Raw genomic sequence first — 20,704 nt, forward strand, 5'->3', positions numbered from 1 at the left:
TTGGGACATGAGCGTTGTGAGCTGATAACGTCAGCTGGGCTCTGGTTTCTAGTCACATTATTTCACGTTTTTCATTCATCTGAGGTACAGCAATCAAGTCCAGTGTTTCAGCTATGGAAGGAAAACATGAAAACACTGCCTGTTGAAATCCAATGGAAATATCCTTACACACGCTATGGAAAAATACACCTTCATGGACCAAGTACATGTTTCTCTGACACCTAATCATGTTCCTCAGAATAAAATGTCAGTGCTATATATGTTTCTTAAATGATATATATAGAAACAAGCTGTTCCATAAGCAGTGTAAGTAATGAAGCCTGGTTTCCTTAAGATTTGTGTTCTTTGTCTTCAAATCCTCAAATTCCGTTCCCTCTGAGTTTACAGGAACAATGACTCACCCATTGTGGATAATACTAGAAGTAAGTCAGGGCTTAAAGAAAACCATGTTCCTACAGCATGGCACAGCAATGTTTGTTAAACTTCTGCAGGAAATGTCTACTTCATCATCCTCCGTGCACAACTGAGTAGTATTTAAACTGAGTAAACTGAGTAGTAGTTTAAAACAAGAAGACTCCAAACTCCAGCTTCAAACTTACACAGAAATGATGTTGCATGTCCAAAGCAATTACTCCAAGCAATTACTCCACCCCTGTCATCATGCTGGGGGTGAACTAGTGCTGTCAAATAACATCTCCAAAATTGCTCCTAGGGCTTCAGCACTTAACCTGGGAGATCTACAGTTTTGCACAAGGAGGCTGGCAGATACATAAAGGGAGAAAATAGGGGAAGATTTAGGAGTGCTATGTCATTTGTCCCTTTTGTACTTGAGTAATTCCATGTTATAAAATTCCATATCATGCAGTTACTGCTGATTTACATGGGGATGCTGAGATCACAGCTGGGCTCATCCTTACAACTGGCAATATGCTTGCTATCCTTAGATGCAGACCTGTCTAGTCATAGATGCAAATAGAGATTTACTGTCTTTAACATCACATGATCATAGAATGGTTTGGGTTTGTAAGGGTCCTTAAAGCTCATCCAGTTCCAACCCGCTGCCATGGGCAATGACACTTCCACTAGAGCAGCTTGCTCCAAGCCCCGTTCAACCTGGCCTTGAGCACCCAGGTATTTTAAAAGCTGCCAGTCCCCATCTTTGAGGTTCCTGGTGTGTTTTGTCCTTCACCTATCTGGCTTGTAGACTGCTATCTTTCCTTGACAGAAACTCCCTTTACTTAGCGTGTTACCCACTGCCAAGAATGGCACTGATAGGAAACAAGTAGCTAATAATCTGTAGTCTTGATTAATATATGGTAATAAAAGTAAATCATACCGTTAGCAGTTTACAAATCCTGACTGCCAGATGGTTCCTTCTGCCATTGTTGATCTCTTTGTCATCCTTGGCAGTGTGTATGTCCCATGAATTTTGGGTGTGCATAGTTACACCTTTCCCTCTTAACCGCTGTTACTGTAAGAATGAACTAATCAGAAAGGCCTGCACGCTAGTCTTAACAAAGCTACATGAAGATGGCTCATGAGAAGGACCTGCATGCATAGGGGATTTATCATATGCCTCTGAGAAAACACGCTGGACTATTTATGACTAATATTTTTGTCTGATTTATGGATTCTCTCATCTTTTATAACCTTCAAATTAGTAAAAATCACAAGACTTTTAGGCTTATTACCAAAAAAAAAAAAGATTTTTTCCATCAACAAACTTTATCTACATGAACTTTTCAAGTTTAAAAATCCAGAGTTCCTGACATCTTTGAGCTAGGTTATTATTTGCTATAATAATAAGAAGGTAGAAGAACTATGGAAGAACTGATCTTTTAATTCTGTTTTATTTGCCATAGTAGGCAGGGGGTGTTGTTGGGTTTGGGTTTTTCTGTCTTTGTTTTTTAGTTGGGCCTGAAACAGTACAAATTCTCCCTGCAAAATGCACACATTTGTGGGTTTTCCCCTAAAATATCCAAGAGAATGCTTTTTTTGACAAGTGCTTTGATTAACTAACTGTAGTATCGTACAAATCCACAAGATGGGTTTTACAGGAATTGCTTACCCATTTCCAGGAACTCATTTTGAGAACTAGAGCGTGTAAAGAAGGAGATGGAGAAAGGGGAGGGGAACTGAATTCCATAACTGAAGGCAAAACTTATTTAACACCTAAACATATGTGTGCATATAAAAGCATACCTTATAAAATGCTTTGTTTTTAGAACTGTATAAAAATTTTTGACCTTTTTTTTTTGCCTGAAGGAATGTGCAAAAGATGCAAGAGCATGTACCTAAACCGGCTCCTCTCAGTCTGGGAGGTGAGCTGTTTGGGATGTCTGTGAATAATGGCCTTGCTGCACGAAGCTGAGATGGGCTCTGGTGTTGCACCATCAGCGAGCTCTTTGGTAGATAATTGCAATCTGGTTGAAGCCCAAGGGACTGCTGGTCAGATCCATCTGTCTTTCATTCTTTCTTATGGTTTTCCCCAATAAGGGTCTTTTTAGTTTGCTTTCTTCTGCCTACCACATTTCCTGGAATGAGAGCTCTCTTAGGATGTGATGCTCAGAAGCGGTATGCTGATTGTGCACCACTAAACATGTAGTGAAATACAAAGCTAACTGCACATTGCTAACTGCAACTTCCTCTGCTTGGCCAATACCTGACTGGTGTCAAAGGGCTTGTAGGAATTGGATTGTTTTTTTTAGTGATTCCAAAAGTTTATGGGTAAGATGAAAACCCACCATGTTTTCCCATTGGAATAAAAAATACAAGAGAGATACTCTTTTGTAAGTCAGCATTTATTCAGTGTTGTGAAGACATCCTATGAAGAGACCAGTCTACCATTGCCTGTTGTTGGGGTTCTTTCATGTTCACCTAGAGGAGAGTTTACTACATCAACCCATGGAGATTGGACACCGCTGTTCTCCTGGAATTATCTGGTAAGTTCCAGATGCCTGTGATACAGCAAAATTAAGACATCCATACAATCAGCTGGTCCTGAAACTCACAGCAAAATGTTAAGGGCAAAATAATGTTCCTAGGAAGTATAATTTTGTACAACAGCCTCTGTTGACTATTGAACCAGTTAAGAAGTGACAGAGTACCATAAAACTCCTTCAGAAAAGGCTTTTATCACTTTAAAAATGGATTTTGATTCAGCCCCCCTTTGTCCCTTTATTGTGTGCCATTGAGGCACATCGGTCAGGAAAGAGTTTTGGTTGTACAAATATTCATAAGTACTTCAGAGGCTGGTGCAAGAATGGAATTCCTTTGGGGCACAAACTTTTCATGAATCTCAGTCAGCCCACAGATACACCATCCCATGAGTTAGGTGCCCAACACTCTATCTAAGATACAGTTCAATTCATTGATTGTGTTTGGGCTGTCGTTAGTTCTCATTTCTGCATTGAAGAATGAGTTATCACTTGTCTGGGGGCATTTTCAGTAATTACTAGATATTTTGCTGTCTTTATTTGCAGAAGTGCTGTGTATTTTTGTGCTTGATGTAGTTATATTCTTTTAGGGAAAAATCAATAGCTTTAATGTCAGCACATCAGTAATGATATCCACTAAATATGAAATGGTAGTTCAAAAAGAAAACAGAACCCAGAGCAGGGGATAATTTTGCTTCAGGAACTGAGGGAAAAGGAACATGGAAAATATTAGCAGGCCATTATGTAATTAAATGTGTGGTATGTGTTCACTTAGCATGTGGGATGCTCTGCCCATATGTGGTGACTGCAAACCAATCAGAACCCAGTGGAAGCAGGAAAAAGTCAGGGCAAGGAAATATTAATAGCATATGGAGGAAAGAGCAGCTCTACTGCGGGGGGGGAATACAGAACCTGGTTGTTCTGTAAGGTCCTCCCAGTCATCCAAAGGGAAAGGGCACAGCTAAGGACCTTCATCTCTCCCTAGCCCCATCATGAATGTGTGTGCCTGAGTCTGCCTGGAAGCTGCTGGGTTTCCTGAAGAGCAGTGCCCCAGGAGGGGCACTGGCACAGGCCATTTCAGGTTTGCCACCAGCTGGGGGCTCAGCTTCTGAACCACCGCTAAGCCAGAGGGGTGGTTTCATTGAGGGAAAAAAGAGAGTATGGTAAATACACAAGATAGAGGTGTGGTTGTCCTTGTTCAGCAATAGAGAGCAGAAGACCATGAAGTCAAGAGGAAAGCTGTGAGCCCTGTTGTTCGGCAGTAGACAGACCTCAGCTGAGTTCAGTGGCTGTCTGGCTCAGTCCCTTACACCAGTTAAGAATGTAACCCAAGAGACATAAAAGCAGTGAGTCAGTCCTTAGTGAATAATTATCCTTTGGAAGATTCTTCTGCATTTCAAAGTTGGATATGGTAGTTAAGTACACAGGGGTTTTGGTTCTTCTGTACCCTGAAGAGCTGAAATAGGATGGAAAGTGATGACAAAGCAGGGCAGTTTGTCTCAGCCCCCTTTTTTTCTCTCTTTTTTTTGTGAAGCAGGGAAGACTCTGACTCAGAACATGTAATACAGAGAAGATCATAGACTCTGCTTCTGCTGTGGCCCCAGGGAGCTCCTGCTGCTGCCTTCTGTTGTTCTGGTCTGGCAGCAGCCTACACTCACTCTGCATGGGGAGAAATCACAGGGTGATGTGTAGGTACTGGAAGATCAAACTTCAGAAGTTCTCTGCAATGTTTAGGGTGTTGCTGGCTCCAGCAATATTTCCTACAGTTAATACCAGCAATAGTTCTACAAAAGATTATTCTATCTTAAGGATACGTTTTGTAGTAAAGAACAAACCAGATCAAAAACACAAAGCATAGAACATTACAAAACATTGTGAAAAAAAGATGTAAAATTACTTTCGGGTCTTAACGCTTCGTGGATCCATTTGTGGCAGTGAGTTGTATGTGTGATTGTCAGCAGTGCCCTTCATTTAGGATTCTGTGTGCCAGGGGCTGTACCTGTGTATAGTGAAATGACTGCTCCTGCGATCCTCAGCGCTGAGCTAAGAAGGAAGTCATTTCCATTTCGTATCCCAGGGCAGGTATAGTAATGAAAAAGGCTGAGGATGACAAGTAGTTCTAAAGTTTCCTTTAAAATAAGATTCATCAAGACTTAGTTCAAAAGAATCTGGGGGTGGTGGTGGTAATAGCCAATAGAAAACATGGGTTATGCTTTAATACTGCAATACTATGTACTTTGCAAATGTATTCCATTCTTTGCACACATCTTAAAAGTAGATGCATGAGGCTGTGCTTCACATACCTAGTGACACATTTACTAGAGACTCAGACATCCTACCCCAAAGTAACCAGCACTGAGAACTGCCACAGAGAAGAGCCAGGACAAGGTGAACCTCGGGGGCACCTCAAATGCAGGTAGAATTTAACGGGGCTATTTTGTTGCTTAGCTGGAATTTGTAAATCAGCTTCTGATTCTCTAAATTCAGTTCCATTGTTTCATCTCTATTTCTCTAGCACCTCATTTAGGCCATGAAAGATTTGCCTGGTGACTGATTAGAGGAAGGTATAGAAAAGGTATAGAGATGTTAAAAAGAAGCTCTCTGAACTGGTGCAGCCGTCTGACTACTACCCACTGCTGGTTTTTCAGGTTGGCAGTGACGAAATTATTACGAGGAACGTAAGGGCAATGAAGAGAGACTACAGGGCCCTGGGACGGCTGGTTAAAGGGTCTGGAGCGCAAGTGGTGTTTGCCTCCGTACCTGTTGCAAGCGAGGGTGAAGGGATATATAAGAAGACTCTGCAGGTTAATGTATGGCTACGTGACTGGTGCCAAAGGCAGGGGTTTGGGTTTTTCAGTCACGGGCTGCTGTATGGGACACCTGGTTTGCTGGTGACAGGCGGGATACACCAGTCCCAGAGAAGAAAAAGGGTTTTGGGGCAGGAGTTAGCAGGGCTTATTGACAGGGCTTTAAACTAGTTATGAAGGGGGGAGGGGATTTAACTGGGCCTGTTGGGGACAAGCCCAAGAGGAACATGCTAGGGATTGAAGGATGGCGGGCTAAGGAGGACTATCAATCTCTTGTTTCACTTGTGGGAAAGGATAGCTTTTTAGACCCTGTCCCGCAGGGGAAAAAGGGTACTAGGACTGGCTCCCTGAAATGCCTGTACACCAATGCACGCAGCATGGGGAATAAACAGGAGGAGTTAGAAGTCTGTGTGCGGGCTAAAGGTTATGATCTAGTGGCGATTACAGAGACATGGTGGGACAGTTCACATGACTGGAATGTGGTCATGGATGGCTATGTCCTTTTTAGGAAAGATAGGTCAGCAAAGCGAGGTGGTGGAGTGGCTCTTTACGTGAGAGAGCAACTAGAATGTATTGAGTTCTGTCCGGGGTCGGATGAGGAGCAAGTGGAATGTCTGTGGGTACGAATCAAGGGGCTGACTGGCACGGGTGATACAGTTGTGGGGGTCTATTACAGACCTCCTGATCAGGACGAAGGAGTTGATGAGGCTTTCTACAGGCAACTGGAAGTAGCCTCGCGACTACATGCCTTAGTCGTCGTGGGGGACTTTAATTACCCCGATATTTGCTGGAAGACTCACACAGCCAGTCATTCACAGTCTAGGAGGTTCCTCGAGTGCATTGATGATAATTTCTTAATGCAAATGGTGGACGTACCAACTAGGGGAGCAGCGCTGCTAGATTTAGTACTCGCCAACAAGGAGGGTTTGGTCGAAGTGGTGACGGTCAATGGCAGCCTTGACTGCAGTGACCATGAGATGGTGGAGTTTAGGATCCTGTGTGGGAGGAATAGAATACCTAGCAAAGCCACAGTTCTGGATTTCCGAAGGGCCAACTTTGGCCTCTTCAGTCAACTGCTAAGGGAAGTCTCATGGGAAAGTGTACTAGGCGGTAAAGGGGCTCAAGATAGTTGGTTAGCATTCAAGGACCGCTTCTTCCAAGCTCAGGATCGGAGCGTCCCAATAAGTAGGAAGTCAAGTAAGGGATCTAGGAGACCGGCGTGGTTAAACAAGGAGCTGCTGGGCAAACTCAAGTGGAAAAGGAGAATCTATGGATTATGGAAGGAGGGGCTGGCCGCTTGGGAGGAATATAGGACAGTTGTTAGAGGATGTAGGGAGGCAATTAGGACAGCTAAGGCCTCCTTGGAACTCAATCTTGCTAGTCGGGTTAAAGACAATAGAAAGGGCTTCTTCAAATACATAGCAAATAAAACTAACACAAGAGGCAATATAGGCCCACTGCTGAACGAAGTGGGTACCCTGGAGACAGAGGATATAAAGAAGGCAGAGGTGCTGAATGCCTTCTTTGCCTCTGTCTTTACTCCTGCAGACTCTCCCCGAGGGCCCCGGATTTCTATAGCCCCAGAAGGAGTCAGGACAAAGGAGGAGTTTGCTTTGGTAGATGAGGATTGGGTTAGGGATCAGCTATGCAATCTGGACATCTGTAAATCGATGGGTCCGGATGGAATGCACCCACGGGTGCTGAGGGAGCTGGCGGAGGTCATTGCTAGGCCACTTTCCATCATCTTTGGAAAGTCGTGGGAAACGGGCGAGGTGCCTGAGGATTGGCGGATGGCAAAGGTCACACCAATCTATAAGAAGGGCAAGAAGGAGGACCCGGGTAATTATAGACCGGTCAGCCTTACCTCCATCCCTGGAAAGGTGATGGAACAACTTATTCTTGACTCCATCACTAGGCATATCAAGGATGAGGGGGTCATTAAGAACAGCCAACATGGTTTTATGAGGGGGAAGTCATGTATGACCAACCTTATAGCCTTCTATGAGGAAGTGACTAGGTGGAGGGATGATGGTAGAGCGGTAGATGTAGTTTTTCTTGATTTCAGTAAGGCATTTGATACTGTCTCCCACAGCATCCTCATAGATAAGCTAAGGAAGTGTGGGCTTGACGATCAAGTAGTGAGGTGGATCGAGAACTGGTTGAAAGGAAGAAGGCAGAGAGTTGTGGTCAATGGCGCAGAATCTAGCTGGAGGTCTGTGACTAGTGGAGTTCCTCAGGGGTCGGTGCTGGGACCGGTGCTGTTTAATATTTTCATCAATGACCTGGATGAGGGAACTGAGTGCACCCTCAGCAAGTTTGCTGATGACACAAAACTGGGAGGAGTGGCTGACACACCAGAGGACTGTGCTGCCATTCAGCGAGACCTGGACAGGCTGGAGAGTTGGGCGGGGAGAAACTTGATGAAATTTAACAAGGGCAAGTGTAGAGTCTTGCATCTGGGGAAGAACAACCCCATGTACCAGTACAGGTTGGGGGTTGACCTGCTGGAAAGTAGTGAAGGGGAAAGGGACCTGGGGGTCCTGGTGGATAGGAGGATGACCATGAGCCAGCAATGTGCTCTTGTGGCCAAGAAGGCAAATGGCATCTTAGGGTGCATTAGAAAGGGAGTGGTTAGTAGGTCAAGAGAGGTTCTCCTCCCCCTCTACTCAGCCTTGGTGAGGCCGCATCTGGAATATTGTGTCCAGTTCTGGGCCCCTCAATTCAAGAAGGACAGGGAATTGCTTGAAGGAGTCCAGCGCAGAGCCACAAAGATGATTAAGGGAGTGGAACATCTCCCTTATGAGGAGAGGCTGAGGGAGCTGGGTCTCTTTAGCTTGGAGAAGAGGAGACTGAGGGGTGACCTCATCAATGTTTACAAATATGTAAAGGGTAGGTGTCAGGATGATGGAGCTAGGCTTTTTTCAGTGATATCCAGTGATAGGACAAGGGGCAATGGGTGTAAACTGGAGCATAGGAAGTTCCACGTTAACATCAGGAAGAACTTCTTTACTGTAAGAGTGACAGAGCACTGGAACAGGTTGCCCAGGGGGGTTGTGGAGTCTCCTACACTGGAGATATTCAAGGCCCGCCTGGACAAGTTCCTGTGTGATGTACTGTAGGTTACCCTGCTCTTGCGGGGGGGTTGGACCAGATGATCTTTTGAGGTCCCTTCCAACCCTTGGGATTCTGTGATTCTGTGAAAAGCATTGGCTGGAGGGAGAGCAGCATGGGCCGCTCTCCAGATTCCAGCCTGACCGGGACTTGACCCTTTAGCGCTTTGCTGTGTTTTTGCTTTTGATTTCAGAAAGTTTTGGTGCTGCTGTTCAGGAAACAGAGCAAAAGCCGATTGTTTTCCCAAATTATCTCCTCAGATGCACTCCTGGAGCATGCTGCTTGCTCTGCCTGCAGAGCAACCACAAATGCTAAAGCAAATAATACTGTGGGAGCCTGAAAGTGCAAATGCCATTCAGAATAGTCACAGATACTTTGATGTGGGCACTTGCTTTAGATTTCCTGTGTTTCTTCACTCTAAACATAGTTTTGGCTTTAACCGTTTTCACCCAGTCTCTCAGGTCAGATCTCTATGCCATTGAATGACAGTGTATGAATGCTGTGCACCTCATGGTTTGGTGTGTACTGTACCATAACTTAGGCCACTAGTACCTATAATGAAGATGAGGATTTGGGAGAATTCAAACGTCAAATGCAAACTAGGGAGTTTGGAGCTCTAGCATTAATTTGCTTGGTTATAGAGACAGGTACCAGTCATTCAAACCTCCATACTCAGAAAATTAAGTACTTAACTCCGGATTTGGGGTTTGGCACATAAGCAGTTTGAGCCAACACGAGAGGCTTGTTATGACAGAGAAGTTAGGGATAAAGGAATGGGAAATGCCTTGTTTTAAGGATATTATTATGCTTTTGTAGTGGAGGAATTGGAATTATATGCCTTCCCTCACACTGCACCATTTTCTTCATCCCTCTACTGAGCTAGTTAGAAACATACTGTAAACCTATTTGTGCAGCAAAAAGGATGATATCTAAAATGTTATTAATAGCATATGTGCACCAATTCTTGACATGTTCTTGCCAGCACTACAGTATTCATTAATATCTCCCATACTGTAGGTATTATTCTCTCTTTTTTCTCTCTCTGAAGGAACAGCCTCTTTTCTTACTTCATGCACCACCAATATTTATCATCCACATACTTATTTCTGCCTTTTGGCAACCATACTTCCAAGTTGCACCAGCCAGATGGATTGGGATGGTCTTTAAGAATACTGTGCAGGACATAAGAGAATTGAAACACCCACAGCACAGAGACAATGCCAAAGACCTCCAGAGCCTTCCTTTTTTGTTTCATTAATGCTGTCTTTCTTACCACCTGTGTGAAAGCAGGAATAAAGCTTCTGTTGAAAATGGATGGGTGCTGTTCCAGCTCTGTGTGCAATCCTGCCACAGACAGGTATTTCTACCTGAGTTGTCAGCAGTGCAAAGCTTGATGTAGGCACTTGAATTGTCTCCTTGTTGTCCACCTTTCCCCCCTAAATCTCCCTCATCCTGGTGTCCTAACTGGACTGATGCCTGCTACAGTGCCAATGCACGTGTGGCCAACTGCAAAACCCAACAGCTCTGTTTGGAATCTCTTCTCTCTAACTGTAGAGGCAACAAAATCAAGGTTGTTTTGGGTAAATAGTAGGATTTACGAAAGAGGATGTGGAAGGACCACAAGAAGAGTGTAAGAATGACCCAACAGAGTCATTGTGGCTCAAGGCCAACTGTGTGGCAAACCTTGATTACTCAGAGACCCTCTAGAGCTAAATGTGAAAGACATAGGGCTGGTCTGTCAGAAACTCCCAGAGCATTTCTGAGTAAAGCGTGGCTGGCATGGCTTGGTGGGAACATGGTGTGAAGTAGGATGTGAAGCGAGACAATAGCCCCAGAAACAGTCCAGTTAGGAAGGGGACACACAGGTAGGATAAAAGGACCATAAACCACAGTGGAGGAAAGAAGTCTCAAGTAGACTCAATATTCAAAAAGTAGAATATCTGCGTATGAATATGGATATCCACAAAGTCGAAAACAATGTAGAATATGAACTAAAAAAATTTGTGAAGGGATAGAGGGAAATAGGGGCACAGTGGATGCACCAGAGCTTGGTGTAAGTCAGGGGAAATAGAAAGTACTTCCCCTGCTTTGCTTTCAATCTATTTTATCATTAGGTGCCAATTTCACTGGCCGGTTTCAGTGGGTGGCTCTTACCTTTTACTGCAATAACCAGAGAACAGCAGTTAATAAACACACTATCCATTACTTTATGGGTTTCCATTGCAGCCTCTCACAGTCATTTCCCCTCAGAGATGAATTCTAGTCTGTTGAATCTCTCTCTGTCTGGAAGCCACTCTGTATTTCTGGCCATCCTCGTCTTACTTCATTTGGTCTCTGACTCCTTTTGTGATTGGAGGACCAAGGAGAAGAAAGGACAGATAGACCAGCACTGCATTCTGTATTATGAATATTCATTGCTATACTGATTCCCTCTATTCCTTCCTAATCCTTCTCAGTTATTGAGAGGTCAATTACACCCTCACCTCTTACAGTAATGCTGAAGAACAATTTCTGACCAAGTCAGAAAAGCCCCTGCCAAACCCCAAACCCACAACCCATGAAAAGCTATTGCTTTGATTCTGGAGAAAATATTATGTGTTCAAAACGTTTCGTCCAGGAATGCTGATCACCTATCCATTTCCTTAAAAAGGAAGAAAGAAAGGAAAAAAGCCAGCAGTTAATTAAATGGCATTATGTCAGCAGCCCACAGGAAAGATGCGTAGCAACAAGGAGAGAGTCTGATCCAGAACATACCACATGAGGTGTCTGCTTTGTCCGTAGGAGACTTGGACAGAAATTAAAGCACCTGTATGGCAGTTAATAATGAAGGATAGATTTCATAGCAGTGGAAACAGGCCTAAACTATTTAGTTCCTAGCATTTCAGGGAATGTTTGGATGTAGATTTTTGGCTGAGGTGTGGTCTGGAATAGTTTCCAGCTTTGGCTTTTTTCTTGTGTTTCAAGGCATTTGGGTTTTGTTTTGCTGTAGACTTAGTAGAAATGCATATACTACAAGGACAAGCAAAAGGGATGAGAGTGTATATTGAGAGATTGTATATAATGAAAATTTGATGGTCACCTTAAATTCATAGTAAATATTCAAAAGTATATGTTCTATATTTTTCCCTGAGCTACAAAAAACCATGTGCAACTTTTACAAAATCTGCAATAATGCAGAGAAAGTACTCAGGTTAGTATTTTTTATATTAAAATATATGTTTGCCTGTGTATTCTGTCACCTGGTTTATCATACAATGGTTTGGGTTGAAAGGGACCTTAAAGCTCCTCCAGTTCCAACCCCCTGCCATGGGGCAAGGACACCTTCCACTAGACCAGGTTGCTCCAAGCCCCGTCCAGCCTGGCCTTGAACACTGCCAGGGATGGGGCAGCCACAACTTCTTTGGGTAAGCTGTTGTTTGAACATGTGCAGTTATTCTGGTCAGCTGTGTGTTAGGCAAGTCTCTTCTCCTGTGATGTCTTTGAAAAATTGTGGTTTTGCTACTTACCCCAAAACCAGTACAAGCCTCTCTCCCAGGATGCACAACACAGTCCAGAGTAGTTGATTATCTCCTGAGATGCAGTGTCCAGTACATAGCCTCTGATGGGTACATTCCTAGATACTCAGTCTGGAACCTCAGGACCGAAAAAGAAGAGCCTCTTCTTGTGGCCTGAAGACTATGTGTTATTTAAGAAGGAGCAGTGATAGAGTCACATACGCATTCCCCTCATTAAGGTGGCAGATAGGATGAGCTGGGGGAAGAGCTAGCCATAGTCTGTTGGTATTCTCCCATGTGGGAAGCTGCTCAACAATTGGAATGCTTTGAAGTGTGTGAAGGTTACCACTGGAAGTGAAGACATTCTTACTCTCCCAAACGCTGTCAATAGAATGAATATCTGATACTGTGTTCCTGGTAGTAAAACTGGGAAGGAGGAGTAGGTATCAGACAGCCAGGGGCATGTGCATTTGTTTGTGTGTGTGTGAGATAGAGAGTATGGGAAGAAGGAACCTTAGTTCTCTTCCCTTCAGGAAGATTGCGATGATTAGAAGTGCCTGTGTGGACAGGGGGAGAGGAGGCCCATATTACTCCTTGTTCCTGCCTTATCCTCCCTCCCAATAACTAAATACCCTCCTTTCTTTTCACCAAGCCAAACACTTCTAGACATCCTCAAACCTCCAAATTCTCTGCCATCTAATCCCTAATCCATCTTAAAACCCCCTCCTAGATCTCCCAATTCCTCTTCATATAGAAAACTTCCCTGATGATGCAGCCGTGTACCTAGACGCTGCCTGGGCAGATGTACTCCTCATGTCTGTTCCCATGCCTGCTTTTTCTCTTGCTCATGGGGTGATTTCTATAAGCTGAACACCAGTTGCACATATCAAAACAGAACTCAGAAAAAGAGATGACAACAGGGACATGTGCAGACTAAAATATATGTGCTGTAGCTCAGTGTTGTGAAAAATGGCTTCCTCCTCATGGGGCTCAACTTTGCATTCAACATCTGCTAGGCTACTTAGCTCTTCAGTGGATACTCTGTCATTGCTTCACCAAAAAGGGTGTCTTAGCATGAAACTGGGCTATCTGACATAGCCTGATAGTTGTCTGATATTTCTACCTCCTTTCTGGCAGCCTGCAGCCTAGGCTCTTTTTGAACTAGAGGTTATGTCTGTATCTTCCTGTTTAACAGCCCCTTGTGGATTTCCATTAATTTGTTTCATTGTACTTTAAAGCCCTTTCATATTTTAGTATCTACAGCACGCTGAGGGAGGGAGTTCCACAGTTTTTCCTAAGATGGAAAGCCACTTCAGTGAGATGTGCAAGCTTGGCTTCAGTGGTGACACTAGAGCTGGGACTGCAGTCAGTGTATGGGGGGATGCCACATTCCGCCTTGGCAATCTGTAGACTGTGAAATCACTCTCACAGGACACAGAGCTGGTAAGTGCCACTTGTTAAACAAGAGACATATGTCACAATCTTGTATGAAAAATCACCCTGTGGCTTAATATTTACTGTGTTTACTTAATATTTACTGTACCTGTGCTGTCGCCCAGGTACACTTGGCTAACTCCAAAGGCTTGTTGTTGAAGGAAAGCAAGCAATTATCTTCCAAAAAAGAGATTGGTAAAGGAAAGTATCGGCTCAAGGCATAGCTCAAAAATCTCATCTCTGGTGGGGTTGTGCAGGCATGTAATTGCTTCTTAAATAATGGTATAAAAGTGGCTTTTGTCAGTTACTTGGAGAATGTACCCACCTCATCAAGCACGGGTGAAGCTAATAAAAAGGGAGGAGTGAGTTATGCTGGAATTCCTCAGAAATGCCTGCAAATATTTGTTTTATTGCATTTCGGATGGATGCCTTTTAAAGTTCCCTGCTTGACTGCGCAGAGCATTTCTGTCCTCCAGCCCCTCAAATAGCGGCTCGGATAGGAAAGTTAGTCCTTGAAAATCCTGTTCTTTTTTTTCTTCTGAGGGAAAATGTGAAGACAAACAACTGCCTTGGATAAGCTTCTCCTTATCTTCATCTTGTAAAACTCCTCCAGGAAGGCTAATTAGAATACATAGGGCAAAAGAAGCACCAGAAAAGGAAAGGAAAGAGAGAACATGCAACCCGCAGGCAGTCAAAGGAAAGTCCGGGCCTTTATAGTTCCCATCAACAGCAGGAGAAGCCTGGAAAAGGTTGCACAGCATAATCCATGGCTCTGTGATTCATTACTTTGAGGGGAGGTTTAACATAGCACAGGAGGCTGTAAGCAGCCCCAGCATCTCAGTGCCTGGGAGAGAGCTCCTTGGTCTTATGGTGGTTGGGTGGCACTTCAGGATCAGTCTTTCTCAGAGGGTGGACCTGGGCTTTAGGCACCCAAACTTCCCTTAAACCAAACCAAGCCCCAAACCACTGGAGGGGCTGCAGCCTCCCTCCTGCACCTACCCCCCAGCATGTCTCTCAGAGCCAGAGTCAGTGCAGCAGCAGTGGGGAGTCATGGCATTCAGTGGAAGAAGAAGGTTACTAATAAAACAAAAATGGTTTTTATTATGACTGCTGTCAGCGGTGCGGTGATAACAGCAGTATGTGTTTGTGGGCCTTCCTCCAGGACATTTTTGTGTGGCGTCAGCAGCTTTCTGTTGAGCTTCCTGACTGGCAATTAGGTGAGGTGCGATTGCACTGTGGTATTATTTCCATCTGCCTCTTTGAAATCTCGGGTAGATCGCACCTCCTTGGCTGGAGCAGCTCTGCTCCGGAGACAGGCTGAGAGAGCTGTGCTGGTTCAGCCTGGAGAAGGGAAGATGATCACCTTGCTGCAAGGGTGACTCTGGAAGAAGTCACTCTGAATCTTGTTGGATGCCTGAGAGTTCCCAGCACTGGGGACCTCTCTAGTCCTTGCCAAGGAGGGCATAACGTAGGCTTCAATGGACAGATCCCCAAGGAAGATCAATCACCATCTTCTTTACCTCATTTAGGCTGAGGAAGTTGGGGCTGTTCAGCCTGGAGAAGAGAAGGCTGCGTGGAGACCTCATAGCAGCCTTCCAGTATCTGAAGGGGACCTATGGGGATGCTGGGGAGGGGCTCTTCATCAGGGACTGTAGTGACAGGACAAGGGGTAACGGTTTCAAACTTAAACAGGGGAAGTTTAGATTGGATATAAGGAGGAAATTCTTTCCTGTTAGGGTGGTGAGGCACTGGAATGGGTTGCCCAGGGAGGTTGTGAATGTTCCATCCCTGGCAGTGTTCAAGTCCAGATTGGACGAAGCCTTGGGTGAGATGGTTTAGTGTGAGGTGTCCCTGCCCACGGTAGGGGGGTTGGAACTAGGTGATCTTGATGTCCTTTCCAACCCTAACTATTCTATGATTCTATCTCACAAGATCCTCGCCTCACCCCCAAATTTGAAGCATGTTTATTTCAAAGAAGATACTGAGAAAACATTTTCCCCTTTATTTACCTGCCAGGATTCAACTCCCAGGTTTTGCCTCTCTCCTGCTGATGTGTCAGGCAGCTGAAGTAGGAGGTGTGAGCGTGGGCAAGCCATTAATATTGCAGTGCTTCTGTTTTCCCTGTTGTGTGAAAAGGCCATAGCAATCCTTACCTAACTTATGGTGCACTGGGGGACTTATTAATTGCCAAGGACTTTGAAATTTTTGGCAATGTGGTGCTATCCAGTATCACTGCAGAGTGTTGTAAAGAAAGTGATGTGGTGATCTTGGTCACCATCTGCTGAAGCAATAACAAGCCTCCCTGTCTCATTTTTGAGGCTTTGTTTCTTGCTTTCTTTTTTAGTTCCTTCTTTATTCAGTCTTCAGTTCCTGCAGTGCTTTGTAGCCCTCTTTTCAACTTGAAAATTTTCCATTTTAGGTTATCTTTTGTAGTCTCTGCTTTAGCCCGTACTCAGATTCAAGTGCACTGAGTCTCTTCCAGTTCCATGAACACTGTGCCTTGCCCATTAATTACCACGGTGGAGCTTGTCAGGCTGCTCGGAGAGACCCCAGCCCCAATGATGTAGCCCCCTTGCAGTAACCCAGCAGTAACATCCGCAAAGAATTCCCCTCTGCTAGTGAGCCATGGTGACCTCCCCTTCCTGAAGCCACTCTGGCTATTTTCAGTTCATCTGCGCTTTTCCAAATGTTCTCCCTTTTGACTCTTAAAAGAGTTTCAAAGGCTTTTGCTCACAACTCATGTCAAACCGACTAGTGTGTAGTTTCCTACTATGTCTCTATAGGTTCACTTTTAAAGTTACAGCATTATGTATTAGTCATCCTTTTTCCTCCGAGACCACTCCTGAACTCAGTAAACTCATGAAAACATCAACCAGTCTCCCCAGTTCCTGCTGCTGTTCTGTTCAGTATCCTCTGATGTCCTTGGCACCAGGGACACAAAACCTGGTCCTGTGGAAGGTCTCCAGGCGCATATCTCATCTTTGTCACAGCCCTGGAGTTCAAACAGTACGTCTGGAGGTGCCAGAGGGGTTATTCTGGCTTTGTACAACTGTTAATACCTCAAAGTCTGTCCAGATAACATTGGAAATAACAGTTCAGATATTATGAGCAGCAGCAGGCTCTGGAGAGGTGCAGTACTTTACTCAGGGCATCTTCAACTGTATCAGAAGGCAATAGCTAAAGATCAGTTCCTTAGCAGGACTCCAGTGTTACTTTTTCTGTCCAAGTAATTAATCCGCTCTTGTAATTATTTACATCCCTGACAACTTGAATTCTGTCCTTTGGTGGCATCAAAAGGAGGAAAAAAATACCCAGAGGCAAAATCATTGTCCCTTTAGATGACTGTAGGCTGTTTGATTTCTCTTCCTCTGGATTTTTCTGTAGCCTGTTCCCACATCCACTGTGAATTTCCTGAGTTTATTATATGTGATTTTGAAATAATCACCAGTCCTACAATATCCCAACACAAGAGGGACATGGAGCTGTTGGAGTGAGTCCAGAGGAGGCCATGGAGATGGTCCGAGGGCTGGAGCAGCTCTGCTCTGGAGCCAGGCTGAGAGAGCTGGGCTGGTTCAGCCTGGAGAAGAGAAGGCTCCGTGAGGGGAGACCTTAGAGCAGCTCCAGTGCCTAAAGGGGCTACAAGAAACCTGGAGAGGGGCTTTGGACAAGGGCCTGTAGGGACAGGACAAGGGGAATCTCTTTAACCTGGTAGAGGGGAGACTGAGATGAGCTCTTAGGCAGAAGTTCTTCCCTGTGAGGGTGCTGAGGCGCTGGCACAGGGTGCCCAGAGAAGCTGTGGCTGCCCCATCCCTGGCAGTGTTCAAGGCCAGGTTGGACACAGGGGCTTGGAGCAAGCTGCTCTAGTGGAAGGTGTCCCTGCCCGTGGCAGGGGTTGGAACTGGGTGAGCTTTAAGGTCCTTTCCAACCCAAACCAGTCTGGGAGTCTGTGATGCTATGACTCCATAATATGTTTTGCCTTACTGCCACTGAGATGTTCTCCTGCCCTTCATTCAAATAGACTTGCCGTGTGGATTTCTGCATCAGAATCATTGTCTATCTCAGCATTTACATTGCTGTTTTTACAAATTTTTATTCTACAGAAGATGTTTTTCCCCATTTTTCAAGGGTAAATTTATTTAAGAGCTGTACCTCTGAAACAGGAAGGAGGTATAAATATAGTTACAACATTTATAGTCATGGATGAAGTTTGGAAGAAGACATTTTAAATTTGGGATCAACCTCCTGTGGAAGCTGATATTAAAATAATAGAAAAATCCTTTGAAGGTGTGTTTTTCCACTGAAGGCTTAGTAAGGAGGCATACAGGATGTTTAAGGAATCTGATTTTCCATAAAGTTAGTGTAATAACGACTTTTCATTGCTTAATGTGCATAACCCACCCCTCCCCACCCCCACCCCCCTTGTCATAATTCCTTATAGTTCTTCAGAACATGGCAAGAGGCCAGTATTTTCCAGACTAACATAGTCTTAGGCCTTCTGCTTCTGGGATCACCTCGGAATCAGTGCGTGTTTAGGAGTCTTACCTGTAACCTGTCCCAGCACCGGTATTAGCAGAAAATGCATTGAAATTGCTTCTGCTCTGTCACTCTGTTTATGTTTCACTGGGCCAGCAATGATGGCATGGTCTTGGAGGGCTTTCTCTGTTTCTGAATGCGTTTCTGTACGAGGTGGTTGAGGAAGGCAGGATGTTTGTCTTTTGTTGCTTCTGGTTTTGGTAAAAGTCAGTTTGAGTTCAAGGGCAGCCCGAGCGCGTTCTTGGAAGAACAGCCCAGTGGGGATTATTAAATACACAGGCACCACATCTTAATGAAGAGCTCCCAAACTGAAAATACTTGGAGAGTGGGAGATCGCGAATGGGAAGTTTCACATATGCCTGTCTTGGTCTTTCTTTTCTTTAAGCATCCATTTGACTACCTCAGTTGGAGAAGACACAGTGCATTCAATGGACCTTTGCTCTGCTGTGTTATGCCTTACTGTCATTCTTCTAACCAAAATCTTTGGACAACACAAAATGGATTTGGTTTAACCTGGTAATTGCTCCCCCACTATGGGATAAAAGAAACCCCATACCATAATTCCTTACAGTTCTCCAGAACTTGAAAAAAGGACAGTATTTTCTAGGCTGGCATATTCTATCTGCATCTGCTTTCATGGGATCTTCTGCCACTAGGGGAGCAATTCCCATTCCTGGCACCACTGTAGATGTGCCCAGATGTATTCGGGACATTTGGACAGGACCAGCAAATACAATGAAAATCCTTCTTGAAAAGGCAGAGGACAAGCAGATGATCTACAACAGACTCGTGCCCTTATGGGAAGGCAGTAAGAGACCCGGTGGGACACCCTAGAGTTCCTATAATAATGTGATGTGTCTGTTTAGGCACTCTAGCCTCACCTATAGGCTAGGTGTGCAGGCACTCAGTGTTGTCAAGAAAAACATGGAGTCTAAATGGTGCGATTTACCCAGCGTGTCTTAGACATGTATCTTCATAAGGAGGGACTCACCAAGTTCATATGTCTGCCTCTCAGTGTTAGGGAGAATAGAGAACTCCTGAATTACTACCTACATACCTAAAGCTGGGGGGACATGAATAGCACACACCATTGCTTTTGTCTTCTATCAATGCTGGATCTGTTAAGAAAAGAGAAAGAAACAAGGATCTGACCCTCAGGCCAGCCTCACAGAATCACAGAATCACAGAATCCCAAGGGTTGGAAGGGACCTAAAAAGATCATCTAGTCCAACCCCCCTGCAAGAGCAGGGTAACCTACAGTACATCACACAGGAACTTGTCCAGGCGGGCCTTGAATATCTCCAGTGTAGGAGACTCCACAACCCCCCTGGGCAACCTGTTCCAATGCTCTGTCACTCTTACAGTACTGCCTCCCTGACACAGCTGTCCCAGCTGGCCAGATGTGTGACCACTCCTGCCCATTAAAGTATGGAGGTGTGGAATTGCACCAGGTAGCATCAGTCAGTGGAAAATGCTTATTTTGGCGGTGCCTGTAACCAATACGCTCACTGGTGCTTCCCCAAAACATTCAATTTGAACTCTGCTCCAGGTTCCAGCTCGCAGTGATACATGTTCCTATTTTTAAGCTGATTTTAAGCTCTGTTGTCAGTATCTTCTTCAGAACCTTCAACGTATATTCATTCAGAAAAGATTTTTCCTCCTTCTGCTCAAAAGCTGAATGGAGGCAAATAATAGAACAAAGACCTTGAAGCACTTCTAATGCACTGCACGCTACCTGCAGCCACCTCTTCAATAAAAGTGAGATCTGCTTCTGGATTGTATCCTTATGTGCAGTTCCAGTTTCCAAATCCTCCTTTCAGAGACTCCCTGAACCTGGAATGGCCACATTTTCTGCTGCTAACTGTTCCAAATTCACCATCTGGCACTTCTCAGTGCTGGAGAGTGAAGACAGTTGTCAGCAGCAATGCAAATCATCGTTGTTTTGTTAAAAGTAACCTATAGTACATCCCCTCTTTTTTTCTCCCTCTCTTGCTTCCAGAGGGTATAAATAATAACGTTTAAAAATGAATAAACACACATGCAAAGACATATAATATCTCAACCACATTCCAAAGTCCTTGCTCAGGTTTTTCATTCACTTCCAATGCCAATAAAACTCCAACTGAGGTGAATATGATTTTGGTAGACTAAAAATTGAGGGAAATTTGCAGCAGAAATTTGGCAGAAATGTGCAACTACAGCATGGGAGGCTCAACTCCGAGTGCTTGTGAAAAGGAAAGCTGAGCCGCCATGTGTGGCTTGGAGAAAGTGTCTGGTTTGAGGGGCTGGCTTTCTTCTCCCTTACTTTATTCTTCCTCAGTAGTGGTGTGATCATTGGTGCTTATGGATGAAATCCTGAAGATCTTCCCGTAGCTGATACTTTTCACAG

Source organism: Lathamus discolor, chromosome 2 (assembly GCF_037157495.1).
Source record: "Lathamus discolor isolate bLatDis1 chromosome 2, bLatDis1.hap1, whole genome shotgun sequence".
Taxonomy (NCBI): domain Eukaryota; kingdom Metazoa; phylum Chordata; class Aves; order Psittaciformes; family Psittacidae; genus Lathamus; species Lathamus discolor.